We start from the raw sequence: 16,900 nt of genomic DNA, 5'->3' as shown, positions 1-16,900 counted from the left end.
CACTCAGTCAAGGAGAGAAAATTGTCTTACAGGTTAAAGAAAGAACAAAGCGCGCCCGAAAATATTAGATATTATCATGATGCCAGTGGATGAGTAAAAAGATTAGTATGTCAGGGAAAGCGTAGATATGAAGAAAATATTGCAGCCAACTGTAAAAATAATCCGAAATCCTTCTTCAGTTACATAAACAACAGAAAGGCGATCAGAAGTGGAATTGGACCTTTAACAAACAGCGACGGTGCACTAGTGACTGACAGCCAACACATTGCAAACCTCTTAAACAGTTACTTTTCCTCGGTGTTTAATACTAACAGTCTTCCTCCCACTACCACCAGCACCAGTACCAATGTAAATCTCGAGCGTGCATTGCATAATTTTGAAATAACCGATGAAGTCCTTAAAGCTCTCCAATCACTTTAAACAAATAAAAGTCCCGGACCCGATAAAGTATATCCTATACTGCTTAAAGAAACAAAGAGCGAAATACTCTCCTCCCTCACAACCGTATTCAATATGTTCTTGCGACAAGGCATCGTCCCTTCGGATTGGAAAAAAGCTAACGTGACACCGATTTTTAAGGAGGGAGACAAAAAAATATCAGGTAATTACAGACCCATTAGTCTAACTTCAGTTGTAGGTAAGCTACTTGAGAGCATAATTAGAGACAAAATTGTGAGTTACCTTGAAAGCCACTCTTTAATTGGGGATTCACAACATGGCTTCCGTAACAAAAGATCCTGCCTATCAAACCTATTGACCTTTTATAACGACCTCTTCTCAGTTTATGACGTAACCAAATCATTGGACGTAGTGTATCTTGATTTCCAGAAAGCGTTTGTTAAAGTTCCACATCATAAATTACTTTATAAATTAAAACAAATAGGTTTTGACGGTCAAGTAAACCAATGGATCGCGAATTGGTTGAGCAACAGACAACAAAGAGTGGTGATTGACGGATTTAACTCAAAGTGGGCACCGGTCACTAGTGGCGTCCCTCTGGGCTCGGTTCTTGGCCCAGTGCTCTTCATTATTTACATCAACGATGTGGATGTTGGACTCAATAATCGCATTGGTTAAATTTGCAGACGACACAAAGATTGGTAACTCTGTTCTCACTGACGAAGACAGGCAAAGCCTCCAAGAGGATTTGCACAAAATTTCATCTTGGTCGGATAGATGGGAGATGCCCTTTAACGTAGACAAGTGCCAGGTCCTTTAAATTGGAACAAGAAATAAGAAGTTCGATTACGAAATGCGCGGCGTTAAACTCAAAAGCGTTCAATGCGTTAAGGACCGGGGGGTCAAAATCGCGTCAAACCTCAAATTCTCACATCAATGCATCGATGCAGCAAATAAAGCGAACAGAATGTTGGGCTTCATTAAAAGAAACTTTATATTCAAGAATAAAGATGTAATACTTCCGCTCTACAATAGTTTAGTCAGACCCTACTTGGAATATGCGGTACAGTTTTGGTCTCCGCTCCATGCAAAGGACATTGCTAAATTAGGTGTTCAGCGTCGGACAACAAAAATGATCCCTTCCTTGCGCAACAAATCTTACGAAGAAAGGCTTTCCATCCTTAACATGTTCTCTCTTGAGAAACGCCGCCTCCGAGGAAAACTGATCGAATGTGTTAAAATACTTTCACGAATGTAGACAGAACAAAATTGTTTATGATCGATGACACTTTGCGAACGAGGAACAATGGCATAAAACTCAAATGTAGACAAGTAAATTCAGACTGCACCAAATTTTTCTTCACCAACGTTGTAGTGCGAGAATGGAATAAGCTCCCACCTTCAGTGGTCCAGTGTAACACGATTGACTCCTTTAAAAACAGGCTCGACCGTCACTTCATTGAACTTAATATTAACTAGAGTAGAAATGCAACGTTTTGGACCCATCTGATTAATGTAGAATCACTTAGGTTTAAGGACAGACCACCTAGTCTGGACCATGGGGTCTGTGTGGTCTGATTTTCTTTGTAAATCTTTGTAAATCTCTCTCTCTCTCTCTCTCTCTCTCTCTCTCTCTCTCTCTCTCTCTCTCTCACACACACACACACACACACACACACACACACAGTCCGGTAGCTCAGGGTAGAGCGTTTGGCTCACAACCAGAAGGACCGGGGTTCGATTCCCCGGCCGGGTGAAAATAAGTTGGGTTAACTTCTTTCACGTGTAGCCCTTGTTCACCTAGCAATGAGTAGGTACGCGACGTCAGGCGAGGAATTGTGACCTCGTTGTCGCGGTGCGTTGTGTGTGAGTGATCTCAGTCCTACCCAAAGATCGGTACTACGAGCTCTGTGCTCTTCCGTAGGGGAACGGCTGGTTGTCTCGAGAGACCCGCAGCAGACCAAGAGGTGAATGACACACACACACACACATACTTCATTATTTCTTCCTTATTCTGCTTTCCGTATATCCCACCCAAGGAGTCTAGAGAAGGAGGGGCAATGGTGCCCACGATACGGAGGACGAGTACTATGAAAAAGACTTTTAGTAGCTTGCAACTGGATGCTAGGCTGCTTTGATAAGCTTGTCCCTGATTGGACAGCAATCTGAGACAGCCTTCCCACTCACATCACAGAAACAGACTTCTCCACACTACAAGTTTTACTTTTATGCTTCGTAGCCCACTCACGCCGCGTACTACATAATTAATTTCATCATCAGTGCACAGTAGAAATAATGCAGGTTATGAATATCATAAATATAACTTAAAATTACCAAAAAATAAAAGAAAAAATGCGAGTTGAAGACAAAGACGAGCTTATTTATGTTTATACGATTTTTTTCCATGCCGATTATTATTATTCTCCTGAAGATGATAGTGTTAACAAATTATCGGTAAGTTAGAAAGGAAGGGAGGTAAACAAGTGGTTATACCAACATAATGAATTGTAAAACTTGGCTATCTGTGCTGAAACCACTTGTCCATCGTCTACAACGTTGTGTAACAGCATTGGAAAACGTGCCCGTCAGTGGTCTATTATATTTATATTGGCTGCCGTGATGTATGACTCTTGTTTGGCCCATTCTGCCACCGGTGCTCCTCTTGACCGAAGTCGCTGAAGTTAAGGTTGATTGAAGATCCAGACGGCATGTGGGAAGTCTTCAGTCACTCGGGGATGACTTGAAAAATCAGCGTGTTTCAGTGGGGACTCGAACCTAGAGTCCCATGATAGAGAGAGTACTGACATAGGCGGCCCTGTGTATAAGGCTGCTGGGCCCCATTATCGGCCCCTCGAGCACCGCGCCAACTCTGATCTGAGTTATCAAAAACATAATTTTTCCTGTTTTTGGAGCGGACACGGATGCTTTTTATTAACGTAGCAATGTCTTGCTGCCTACTTGCGGCTGTAGTACCAGGCCGGAGAGGGGATATAAAGCTGAAAAATTCCCTGCAAGTACGTTGAGAAGACGTTGTGCTAAAAAATCAGTCTTCTTGGGAGAAAACCATCTCGTTGGTCAGATTTATGCCCGATATGCAGTGTGTTATTTGCTATAGTAACTGCCCTCCCTTTGTACTGTCTATTGAGATTATTGTGAGAAATAATGCTACAAGGACTGAAACAATCGTTCACCTCACTGTCATTAGAGGTCCAGACATCGTAGCTGATGAGGGAAGCTGTCGCCCATATGGCCACTATTATTAGATGTGATCTTTCCCACAGGGCTTTAGACTAATAATGTAGTTTTCAGTCTCATAAATGTCAGTCTCACGGACTGGACGTGTTACAAGACTTCGGATAAAAAAGAATTAATGTTACTTCTGGTAGCCTATGCCATACGTCTTGTTAAAACTCCAGAATCACACCCAACTCACTCTAATGGTTAAAACATTATTTTTTTTAGATATACAGTAAAACCCTTATAACTCGGCACTGTATAACTCGGAATCTGATATAACTCGGCATTCAGAAAAATAAATTGAATTCAAACAACGAGAAATAAATGGAAAAAATCATGCATCTTGCATGTTGCCGAGTTTTAACCACATCCTGTTGTTACCCTGATACGGTCGCGACCCATAACTTCCAGTTTTCGGACGCGGTGCATAATTCTGGTTGCTTTTGGCTGAAGGCCACGCGCGGCTAATCGCACCAGTGGTGGCGACGCCAGAACCAATTTGTCTTCCAGGGGCATCACTTTACATGTTACTGCTTTTAACTACAGGCTTTTTCGTCATAGCGCAGGCCTCAAAATAGGAATTACCCATTTCCTTCATAACTTCCGATTTCGTCACCTTGTCTAATTTGAGCCTCGTGACTAATTCACCTGGGCAGGATTTTACGTACTGCGCCCGCAATATTAGGTCCTTCACACCTTCGACTGTTTCCTCAGCACCGTCTATCTTGAGCCATTGCTCTAAGTACCCCTTGAGGCGAGCAGCAAATTGAATTGCTGTCTCATCGTCATTTATGGAGGCAGAGGAAAACTGTTTCTGTAAATCATCAACTGGCATTCCATAAGCTGCTAACAATGCCTCCTTCATATCCTTATACTCACGAGAGTCCTCATCCAATCTATGAATCACCTCCAAAGCTTTACCTTCAAACAAACTTGTGACCTCATCATATTGCATTAAATTAGCGGCTTCCTCAAACCGCGCTATAAATATCTCAATCTTGTCACCTTCCTTGAAATGATTAAGCTTTTGCTTTGGGGAAACTACTTTATTATTCTGAGAGTTGGTACCATTCCCATTATTCGCCGCTAGCTCGGCCAATTTTACTGCATGGGCCTCCTTTTCTCGCTCTCTCTCAACTTCCAGTTTCCGTAATTCTAGCTGATGTTGCTCTCTTTCTCTTTCTCTCGCTTTCTCTTGCTCTTTGAGTATTTACTCTCTGGTTTCCTTAGCATTAAACTCTAACTCTTCCGCTTCCTGTTTCCACTGTGATATAGACATGTTGCTAGATAAATACTTCGAGCCTAACAGCCAATACTTCTCCTATGGAGTGTGAGGTCAGGTTACTAGTCCGGGCGCTAATTAATGTGGGGTTCTTGAAAAGGTCTGGACTTCTGAAGATCTCGTAAAATTCTCAGTAATAAAAAATATAAAATAAAGTATCTGAAAATTGAGTTCTCAGACTCACAGCCCTCTTTAAGTCACTTATTTTTGACCAATCACACTTCTCATAGGGTAAGGAAAGACCAGATGAACCTGCTCTTAAGTTTATTGAAAGCAACACTTGCATAAGGGATTTGGACAGTATAGGGATGAACATGAGTAGAAAGTCGTATGCAGACGAGCCGCGGGAGGGGATGAGGCATGCAGTTAGAAAGTTCAGAAGAGCAGTCAGCGTGAAAATAGCGACAGAAGATAGAAAGAGAGGCAACATCGCGACGGAATTTTAGAGGTAGAAGACTATCAGTAGGAGGAGGAGAGCTGATGAGACGAAGAGCCTTAGATTCCACTCTGTCCAGAAGAGCTGTGTGAGTGGAGCCCCCCACACGTGAGATGCATGCTCCATAAGAGGGCGGACAAGGCACCTGTATATGGATAGCAACTGTGCGGGGGAGAAGAACTGGTGGAGACGATACAGAACGCCCATCCTTGAGGAAGCTGATTTAGCGAGAGAGAAGATATGAAATTTCCAGTTGAGATTGTGAGTTAAGGATAGACCGAGGATATTTAGTGTTGAAGACGGTGACAGCTGAGTGTTGTCAAAGAATAGGGGATAGGTGTTTGGAAGATTGTGTCGAGTTGATAGGTGGAGAAATTGAGTTTTTGAGGCATTGAAGGACACAAGTTCCTTCTGCCCCAATCGGAAATGATAGCAAGGTCTGAGGTTAAGCGTTCTGCAGCTTCCAGTCTGGAGTCGTGTACTTCCTGTTGGGATGGCCTTCTATTGAAAGAGTTGAATAATGCAGAGTGGAGTCGTCGGCGTATGAGTGGACAGGATAATTTGTTATGGAGAGAAGATCATTGATGAATAACAGGAACAGAGTGGGTGATACGACAGAGCCCTGTGGAACACCACTGTTGATAGGTTTAGGGGAAGAACAGTGACCGTCTACCACCGCAGAGATAGAACGGCCGGAAAGGAAACTGGAGATAAAGGAACAGAGAGACTGAGAGAGGGATACAATCCGAAAGGGGGCAGTTTAGAAAGCAAAGACTTGTGCCAGACTCTATCGAAGGCTTTCGATATGCTTAGCCCAACTGAGAAAGTTTCACCGAAACGACTAAGAGAGGAAGACCAAGAGTCAGTTAAGAAAGCAAGAAGATCGCCAGTAGAACGCCCCTTGGGGAACCCATACTGGCGATCAGATAGAAGGTTAGAAGTGGAAAGGTGCTTTTGAATCTTCCGGTTAAGGATTGATTCAAAAGCTTTAGATAGACATGAAAGTAAAGCTATAGGGCGGTAGTTTGAGGGATTGGAACGGTCACCATTCTTAGGCACAGGCTGTACAAAGGTATACTTCCAGCAGGAAGGAAAGATAGATGTTGATATGCAGAGACGAAAGAGTTTGACCAGGCAGGGTGTCAGCACAGAAGCACAGTTTTTAAGGACAATAGGAGGCACTCCATCAGGTCCATAAGCCTTCTGAGAGTTGAGGCCAGAGAGGGGGAATGAGTAGGAGGAATATGCCCAGAATCGTCCAGGGTGGAGTTCTTACAGAAAGTTTGAGCGAAGAGTTCAGCCTTAGAGACAGATGAGACGGCAGTGCTGCCGTCAGGGTTAAGGAGAGGAGGGAAAGAGGAAGAAGTGAAATTGGAGGAGATATTTTTGGCTAGATGCCAAAAGTCACGGGAAGAATTAGAAGAAGCAAGGTGTTGACATTTTCTATTAATAAAAGAAGTTTTGGTAAGTCGGAGAATAGATTTGGCATGATTCCGGGCTGAAATGTAAAGGTCAAAGTTAGTGGGAGTTCGAAGGCTCTGGAACCTTTTGTGAGCTGCCTCTCTATCTTTTATAGCACGAGAACAAGCGTGATTAAACCAAAGCTTTTTAGCATGAGGAGTAGAGAAAGTACGTGGAATGTATGCCTCCATTCCAGACACAATCACCTCTGTGATGCGCTGAGCACACACAGAGGGGTCTCTCTCCTGGAAGCAGTAATCATTCATTCCACGGGAAATCGGAAAAGTACATCCTCAGGTCGTCCCACCGAGCTGAAGCAAAATGCCAGAAGCATCGCCTCTTCGGCGGATCCAGAGGATGTATAGGAGCGATAGGACAGGATACAGAAATAAGGCTATGATCGGAGGAGCCCAACGGAGAGAACAGTTTGACAGAGTAAGCAGAAGGATTAGAGGTAAGGAAGAGGTCTAGAATGTTGGGCCTGTCTCCAAAACGGTCGGGAATACGCGTAGGGTGCTGAACCAACTGCTCTAGGTCGTTGAGGAGAGCAAAGTTGTAGGTTTGTTCACCAGGCTGGTCAGTGAAGGAGGATGAAAGCCAAAGCTGGTGGTGAACATTGAAATCTCCCAAGATGGAGATTTCAGCGAAGGGAGAGTGAGTCAAGATGTGCTCCACTTTAGAGTTCAAATAGTCAAAGAATTTTACATAGTTAGTAGAGTTAAGTGAGAGATAAACAGCACATATGTATTTAGTAATAGAATGACAATGAAGTCTTAGCCAGATGGTGGAAAATTCAGAAGAGTCAAGGTCGTGGGCACGAGAGCAAGTGATGTAGTTGCGCACGTAGGCGCAACATCCAGCTTTGGATTGAAATTTAGGATAGAGATAGTAGGAGGGAACAGAGTAGAGGTTGCTGTCAGTAGCCTCAGGAACCTGTGTTTCGGTGAGGAAGAGAAGATGGGGTTTAGAGGAGGAGAGATGGTGTTCGACAGAATGAAAATTAGAACGAAGACCGTAAATGTTGCAGAAATTGATAAGGAGGAGATTCGAGGAGTTATCAGGAATCCTCTCAAGTCGGCAGCCAGAAGGGGAGTCCTCCCTGGGGGAATTTATGGTTGAATGCATTGTGCCCTTGGATGGAGATCAGAGCTCACTAAGACCCCTAAATCTCTCTCGCACCCAGACCTGCTTATGAGAGTGTCATTTAAGCAATAGTTAGGTAGTTTTAAGCCACTCGGCGGCGGCTGAAAAATCCCACCTTGGTGGCACCGGGCAGGGATTGAACTCGCGTCGTCCTGAACGCGGCGCCGTCACGCTATCCATTCAGCCACTCCTGCTACAGATTGCCGACTGTCTAGGACATTCGGCCAACTAGTTGGCAGAATGTCTGCGGCAGCTGCCAACTAGTCTCAAGACGAGTCTCAACGGTCAATGTTTGAAATGGCGCCATGTCTATGACAACCACGAATCTGCCAACCGATTGGCCGACAGTCTTGACGGTCTTGAAGACAGTCTTCCAGGTTGTCTGTCAACTGGTTGGCCGACTAGTTGGCCGACAATTGCCAAGGAGTTGGCCGACGGTTTTCCTGACGGTCTTCGCGACTGTCTTGGCGACTGTCTTGGCGGCAGCCTTGCCATTCCTTAAAATACGGAATCCCTCTGTATTCGAGAATGAAATGTGTCGTTCCGTTTTGAACCAATACGGAACGGCATTTGTTCCGTACGGTATTTTGTTATCTGAATGGTCAAGCAGATAAAATTCAGTATCTTAAAATTGTAGTGAGCGCATTTTTCGGTTAATCACAAAACCAGCCCGTAAAATTTGTCAAAGGTTCGTCCTAAAATACGTGTAAAATACGCGACGTAACGTCCCTCTCCCCTTCCTCGTGCCTCCACCAGGAGCGTGCTGCGTCACTCATTGCATGCTCGAGAAATTTTAGGGTTGCCACCCGTTCCTTTAAATATGGATCCATTCCGTATTGGAGAGTGAGATGTTGCATTCCACATTTTTCTGACCTCAGGGTGGCAACCCTAGTTGTGTCATTCAACACAAGAGAGATCGAGGCAAAAGGAGTGCGTGCGTACTGTGCGGCTCCCAAGTTTGTGCCAGCGAAACGTAACCATGCCCAGTTGTTATTGTGCTTATGATTGCAAAATAAATATATAAATTTCTTGATGGCGGCAGTTAGCCAATATTTCTGAGCCGACAGTCGTTACGAACGTCCTTCATTAGGCGAAGACTGTCGTCACGACAATCCCTCATCATTCTTAACTAGTCGGCACAGACGACTGTGCCGACAGGAAACGATAAAAATTTGAAAAATGGCCCCAACAGTCGTCATGACTGTCTCAAGACAAGCCAAGACTGTTGACGACAGTCGTCACGACTGCCCCAGACCTCCCTCAGACCTCAACCGGAAGTGACGGTTGGTCTAGACTTTTGCCGACTCTTGTCGTGAAAGTTTAGCATGGAATACTTTTTTGCGCTACTCCTCACGACTCCAGACTCCCGTCACGACGTCGGCACAGCAGTCTCAAGACCTCTTCCAAGACATGCCCGACACTTTCACATCAACACCCAAGACCTCTTGTACCCTAGAGTCGTGGGTTGTCTTGGCCCAGAGTCGGCACAGTGTGAACGGGGCTTTACGCCCAAAATTCTAGACCTCTCTAATCCTCCAGCTGATTCAAGGGAGTAGGTAGGAAGACACCTACCGAAACGGACGTATGCTACTCCTGGTGAGGTATATATGGGAGGCGAGGAGGATGCTGAAGCCCTCCAAAGAACCTTCCCATGTTCTCACTTTCCTTTTCCCTATTGTCTCATCAACATCAGAGAGTAGTTCAGCATGCTTTCTAAAGACAGATTCTCTCTCTTTCCACATGACACAACATACACAACATTTCCCCAAATTTTACAAATTCAAAATGGCTAAACTAAACATAGCCTCGGAGTCCCCACTTGGGGGGACCACAAATTCCCCCAGGGAGGACTCCCCTTTTGGCTGTCGACTTGAGAGGTGTCTTAATAACTCCTCAGACCTCTTTCTTGTCAATTTCTGCAATATTCCCGGTATTCGTTCCAATTTCCATTCTGTGGAGCACCATCTCTCCTCCTCTAAACTTCATTTTCTCTTCCTCACCGAAACACAGGTCTCGGCGGCTACTGACAGCAATCTTTACTCTGTTCCCTCCTACTATCTCTATCCTAAATTTCAATCCAAAACTGGATGTTGCGCCTACGTGGGCAACGACATCACTTGCTCTCGTGCCCACGACCTTGACTCTTCTGAATTTTCCACTATCTGGCTAAGACTTCATTGTCATTCTATTACTAAATACATATGTGCGGTTTATCTCTCACCTAACTCTACTAACTATGATAAATTACTTGGCTACTTTACTGTAAAGTGGAGCACATCTTGACCCACTCTCCCTTCGCTGAAATCTCCATCCTAGGAAATTTCAATGTCCACCTTTGGCTTTCATCCTCTCACTGACCAGCCTGGTGAACAAGCCTACAACTTTGCTATCCCCAATGAACTAGATTAGTTGGTTCAGCACCCTACACGTATTCTTGACCGTCTTGGAGACATGCCCAATATACTAGACCTCTTCCTTACCTCTAACCTTTCTGCTTACTCTGTCAAACTGTTCTATATATTAGGCTCCTCCGATCACAAGCTTATATCTGTATCCTGTCCTATCGCTCCTGTACATCCTCTGGACCCGCCGAAGAGGCGATGAGGCGATGCTTCTGGCATTTCGCTTCAGCTCGGTGGGACGACCTGAGGATGTACTTTTCCGATTTCCCGTGGAATGATTATTGCTTCCAGGAGAGAAACCCCTCTGTGTGTGCCCAGCGCATCACAGAGGTGATTGTCTCTGGAATGGAGGCATACATTCCACGTACTTTCTCTATTTCTCATGCTATATAGCCTTGGTTTAATTACGCTTGTTCTTGTGCAATCAAAGAGAGGCAGCTCACAAAAGGTACCAGAGCCTTCGCACTCCTGCTAACCATGATCTTTATATTTTTGCCCGAAATCGTGCCAAATCTATTCTTCGACTTACCAAAAGCTCTTTCATCCATAGCAAATGTCAAAACCTTGCTTTCTCTAATTCTTCCAGAGACTACTGGCACCTTGCCAAAAATATCTCCTCCAATTTGAGTTTTTCATCTTTCCCTCCTCTTCTTAACCCTGACGGCAGCACCACCGTCTCATCTATCTCGAAGGCAGAACTCTTTTCTCAAACTTTCGCTGAAAACTCCACTCTGGACGATTCTGGGCATATTCCCCCTACTCATCCCCCCTCTGACCCCTTTATGCTTGTTATTAAGATTCTTAAGAATGATGTTTTCTATGCTCTCTCTGGCCTCAGCTCTCAGAAGGCTTATGGACCTGATGGAGTGCCTCCTATTGTCCTTAAAAACTGTGTTTTCGTGCTGACACCCTGACTGGTCAAACTCTTATGCCTCTGCCTGTCAACATCTATCTTTTTTTCCTGCTGGAATACGCCTTCATACTGCCTGTGCCTTACAAGGGTGACCGTTGCAATCCCTTAAACTACCGCCCTATAGTTTCACTTTCCTGTCTATCTAAAGGTTTTGAATTAATCCTTAACCGGTAGATTCAAAAGCACCTTTCCACTTCTAACCTTCTATCTGATCGCCAGTATGGGTTCCGCAAGGGGCGTTCTACTGGCGATCTTCTTGCTCTCTTAACTGACTCTTGGTCATCCTCTCTTAGCCGTTTCGGTGAAACTTTCTCTGTTGCGCTAGACATATCGAAAGCTTTCGATAGAGTCTGGCACAAGTCTCTGCTTTCTAAGCTGCCCTCTTTCGGATTCTATCCTTCTCTCTGTTCCTTTATCTCCAGTTTCCTTTCCGGCCGTTCTATCTCTGCTGTGGTAGACGGTCACTGTCCTTTCCCTAAACCTATCAACTGTGGTGCTCCACAAGGCTCTGTCCTATTTATTACCCACTCTGTTCCTGTTATTCATCAATGATCTTCTTTCCATAACAAACTGTCCTATCCATTCATACGCTGACGACTCCACTCTGCATTATTCAACTTCTTTCAACAGAAAACCCTGTCAATCGGAATTACAAGACTCTAGACTGGAGGCTGCAGAATGCTTAATCTCAGACCTTGCTATCATTTCCGATAGGGTTAAAAGGAACCTTGTGTCCTTCAATGCCTTAAAAACCCAATTTCTCCACCTATAAACTCTACACAATCTTCCAAACACCTATCCCCTATTCTTCAACAACACTCAGCTGTCACCTTCTTCAACACTAAACATCCTCGGTCTATCCTTAACTCAAAATATTAACTGGAAACTTCACATCTCTCTCAGTATATCAGCTTTCTCGATGTTTGGCGTGCTGTACCGTCTCCGCCAGTTCTTCTCCCCCGCACAGTTGTTATCCATATTCAGTCCGCCCTGGTATTGAGTATGCATCTGACGTGTGTGTGTGTGGGGGGGGGGGGGGAGAGGGGGGCTTCACTCACACAGCTCTCTTTGACAGAGTAGAGTCTAAGGCTCTTCGCTTCATCAGCTCTCCTCCTCTTACTGAGTCTTCTACCTCTTATATTCCGCTGCCATGTTACCTCTCTTTCTATCTTTTATCAATATTTTCTCGTTCACTGCTCTTCTGAACTTGCAAACTGTATGCCTCCCCCCCTCCCGCGGCCACGCCACACACGACCTTCTACTAAAGCTCATCCCTTACGCACGAAGTTAACCTGCATTTTCACTTTTTCATCCCTCGTGCTGATAAACTCTGGAACAATCTTTCTTCATCTGTATTTCCTCCTGCCTACGACTTGAATTCTTTCAAGAGGAGGGTATCAGGACACCTCTCCTCCCGTAATTGATCTATCTTTTGGCCACTCATCTTTAATCTTTTGTGGGAGCAGCGAGTATTGGCCTTTTTTATCATTATTGTTTCCTTTTTGTCTCCACTGAAGTGTTTCTTCAACTGTAAAAAAAAAAAAAAATCTCTCCGATCACAACCTAATTTCCGCATTGTCCTAGCGCTCCTGTGTACATTCTTTGGAGCCGCCGAAGACGCGGTGCTTCTAGCATTACACTTCAACCCGGTGAAACGACCTGAAATTGACTTTCCCGATTTCCCGTGGATGATTACTGCTTTCAGGTCAGAGTTCCCTGTTTATGTGTCCAGCTCATTACGAGGTTGATCCTCGAGATTTTTCTGGGATGGAGCCACACTTTTCACATTCTGTCTCTAGTCCTCAAACTATGAACCCCTGGTTCAATCACGCTTGTCCTCGTGCAATAAAAGATGGAGGAGCAGCTCACTAGGTGCCAGAGCATTCGCACTCTTGTTATCCAAGACCTTAACATTTCCCCCCTTAATTAATTGCGCCAAATTTATTCTTCGACTAACCAATTTTTTTTCATCCAACAGAAAATGTCATAGATAAAAACACTTCTAATAATTTTACTTCATCTTTTCATCATCTTTATAGTCCTGATCAGGGATTTAGTATTCGTATTCGGTATTCGAATTCGAATATATTCGCATACCGTATTTGGGAATATTTGTATTCGTATTCGGATGATAATTGAGATATCAAAGGATTCTCACTCGTATTCAAATACAAGGTAAAAGTATTCGTATTCTGTGAATAATCTGACGAATGTTTCAAAATCTATTATCAGAAATTTTAACAACATTTCTTCTGTATTTAATGTAAGTGATACCCATGATATAATGTAAGTGATACCCATGATATCCCCCTGGCACCAGTTCCAAGTCATTGTTCATGTGCTCATTTTGCTGCCGCATAAATTTAGAACAGTGTTACGTCAAATTACGTCAGTTATATCAAGAATGAACGTTTCAATGAAAAGTAAAGTAAAGTTGGGGGAATGTGCTGTACCAGCGCGTGGCCTCGGTGCTCATCTCCGTAACATTGGCCCTTGAACTTGTGGTGGGAGGGAGCCCATTACCCCGGGACACAGGGCCAGTGTGGCATCCCGGTTACCACAGTTTACCTTCCCCAGGTTTCCCCAGGTACCTATTTATCGACTAGCCCGAGAGGGAGGATGAACAGCTGGGTGAGCTGCACGCCGACTGCCCGCCTGCACGCGGAGTAGAAGCCAGGCACGCTGACCACTAGACCACGGAGGCGTATGAAAAGTATTAAAAAATGTATTCATGAATACTTTCAAGAAGTATTAGACCCTGAATTCGAATTAAAACGATTTCAGTGTATTCGATTCGTATTCGCATTCATTGGAATTTGAAGTATTCGTATTCGTATTCGAATATACAGCTCTTGTATACACTTCATCCCTTGTCCCGATGGCAATGTCGCTGTCATATTTATCTCTAAGGCTGAACTCCTTGCTCAGACTTTCTCCAAATATTCCATTTTGGGCGATTCAGGGCATATTCCTCCCACTCATCCCTGTTCTGACTCCTCTATGCCTGTTATTTATTTTTTAAATGATGTTTTCTAATCCCTCTCATTCCTCAGGCCTCAGAGGACTTACGGGCCATGTAGTGCCTCCTATTGTCCTTAAAAACAGTGCTTCCGTGGAAACCCTGCCTAGTCAAATTATTTCGTCTCTGCCTTTCAATATTTACCTTTCCTTCCTTTTTTTTTATTTATTTATTTTATTTATTTATTTTTTTTTTTTTGTTGTTGTTGCCTGCGAAGCCTTCCCATCTTGGCCTGATGGTCTGGGCCGGCCCAAAAGCAGGCTTCCAGGTAGGGGGGCCTGATGGTCGGCCCAGCCCGCGAGGCGGCAGGCGAAGTGTTATCATGCATTGGCTCATGCTGCCCCCGTACTTGATTCCTTGATTCGCTGGACGGCTTTCCTCCCCCTGTGGGTGTTCTTGGGTGGTCTTCAGGACACAGCATGTGTAGTTTTACACACTCCAGCGGTGAAAAAAAAAATCCGTGGTTAGCGTGTGCGTTTCATCACGCGTCCGCGTCATCCATCACGCGGTTGGTCCTTTGGCAGTACGCTACCCAATTCCTGCTGAAGTACGCCTACATAAAGCTTGTGCATAAGAGAAGTGACCGCTGCATTCTTTCAAATGACCACCCTATAACTTTACATTCTTTACTTTCTAGAGCTTTCATAGCAATCCTTAACAAGAAAGTTCTTAAGCATTCATAATATTCTGACCTCTCTGATCGTCAGTATGGGTTTTGCAAGGAGTATTCTACTGTAGATCCTGTTTTCTTAACTGACTCCTGATCAACCTCTCTTATCCGTTTCGGTGAAACTTTTACTGTAGCCTTAGACATCTCGAAAGCTTTTGACAGAGTCTGGCACCCTCTTATGTATACGGATTCTACCCCTCTGTCTGTACTTTTATCTCGAGTTTCCTTTCCGCCCGATCTATTATCCCTGCTGTAGTAAGCGGTCAGTGTTTATGCCTAAACCTGTCAACATTGGTGTTCTACAATGCTCTGTCTTATCTCCCACTCTCTTTTTGATGTTCATTAATGATTTCCTTTCCAATACAACCTCTCCTATCCCCTAGTAGGCCGATGACTCTACTCTGATTTATTCACCTTCTTCCAAGAAAAGACCCTCCCAACAGGAATTACAAGACAAGACTGGAGGCTGCAAAACGCTTAACCTCAGACCTTGATATAATTTCTAAATTGGGCAAAAGGAACTTGGTGTCCTCAAAAACTCAATATCTCCACTTGTAACTCGACACAATCTTCCGAACACCTACCCCGAATACTTCGATAACTCTTAACTATCACTTTCTACACTATACATTCTTGGTCTATCCTTAATTAAAAATTTCAACCGCATAAATTATATCCTCCCTTTCTAAATCAGCTTCCTCGAGCATAATTTTAGTAAGTTTTGTTCCCCTTATCAGATGCTATTCATAGACAGGGGCTTTGTCTACCTCGTATGGAGTATGCATGTCGTGTGTGTGTGTGTGTGTGTGTGTGTGTGTGTGTGTGTGTGTGTGTGTGTGTGGAGGAGGGGGGGGAGTAGGCTCCACACACATAGCTCTATTGGACAGAAAAGAGTCTAACGATCTTCATCTCCTCTCTTCTTACTCACAGTCTTCTGTCTTTTAAATTCCGCCGCAATGTTTCATCTCTATCTTCTATCGATATCTTTATTTTGGCTACTCTTCTAAATTTACTCTAAAACTGCATCCTTCCCCCCTACATCCTGCGGGCCTGCAGCATTAGATTTTCTACTCTAGCTCATCCCTATACTGTCCCTTATGCAAGAGTTATCCAGTATTTTTTCATCCTTTTCACTGGTCAACTCTGGAACAATCTTCCTTCGTCTGTATTTCCTCTTGACCTGTTTCAAGAGAGAAGTATCAAGACATCTCTCAAGCCAAAATTGACCTCTCTTTTAGCTACTATTTTATACTTCCATTCTATAGTTATACTATAATATTTTATTGGAGTAATGATAACGGTTCTTTTTTTTTGTTCATTTTTCTTTTGCCCTTGAACTGCTTCGTAAAATAACTGATCTGAGTGGCCAGAGGAGGGGGTCAATTTCGGTTTCAGAGGTGTCATTTTGAAAGGGTTCAAGCCGTTGGCCGAAGGAAATATAGAAAAAGGAAGGCTTTTCTGGAGTTAACCAGTGAGGGAAAGGAAAATTAAAAAGAGGAAGAATGAAGATCCTGGTTAAGATATATTTGTATAAGAGATCTGATTAGCAATGGAGTGCGCTAAAGCTAAGAGTCGGGTGCAGCGGGGCTGTGGGACAGTCTCTATTGGAGATATAGAGAGGCAACATTGCTTCGGAATTAAAAGATAGATGTAAGAAAAGGGGAGTTGATGAGACAAAGAGCCTTTGACATTACTCTCTCCAAAAAGGTTGTGTGTGAACCCCCCCACCACACACACACACACACACACACACACACACACACACACACACACACACACACACACACACAAACGAGATGTATTCTACATACGAGGGCGGTCAGGACCCTCGTTTATAAACAGCACTTGAGAAAGAAAGAGGGACTACTGGAGACAATACGGAACGCCTATCCTCGAGGAACCTGATATAGCAAGAAATTTTGAGTTAAGTGAAGGCCA

At 44.0% G+C, this 16,900-nt stretch overlaps 1 protein-coding gene across 1 annotated transcript in view; it reads right to left on the bottom strand.

The window, feature by feature from the left end:
- Positions 1 to 16,900, bottom strand: part of LOC126987490 (uncharacterized) — a 95,787-nt gene that overhangs the window by 78,385 nt on the left and 502 nt on the right. The window lies entirely within an intron of this gene.

This window comes from Eriocheir sinensis, chromosome 65 (genome assembly GCF_024679095.1).
Source record: "Eriocheir sinensis breed Jianghai 21 chromosome 65, ASM2467909v1, whole genome shotgun sequence".
Lineage (NCBI taxonomy): Eukaryota > Metazoa > Arthropoda > Malacostraca > Decapoda > Varunidae > Eriocheir > Eriocheir sinensis.
The sequence above is the reverse complement of the archived record's forward strand: the minus strand, read 5'-3'. Positions and strand labels throughout refer to the sequence as shown.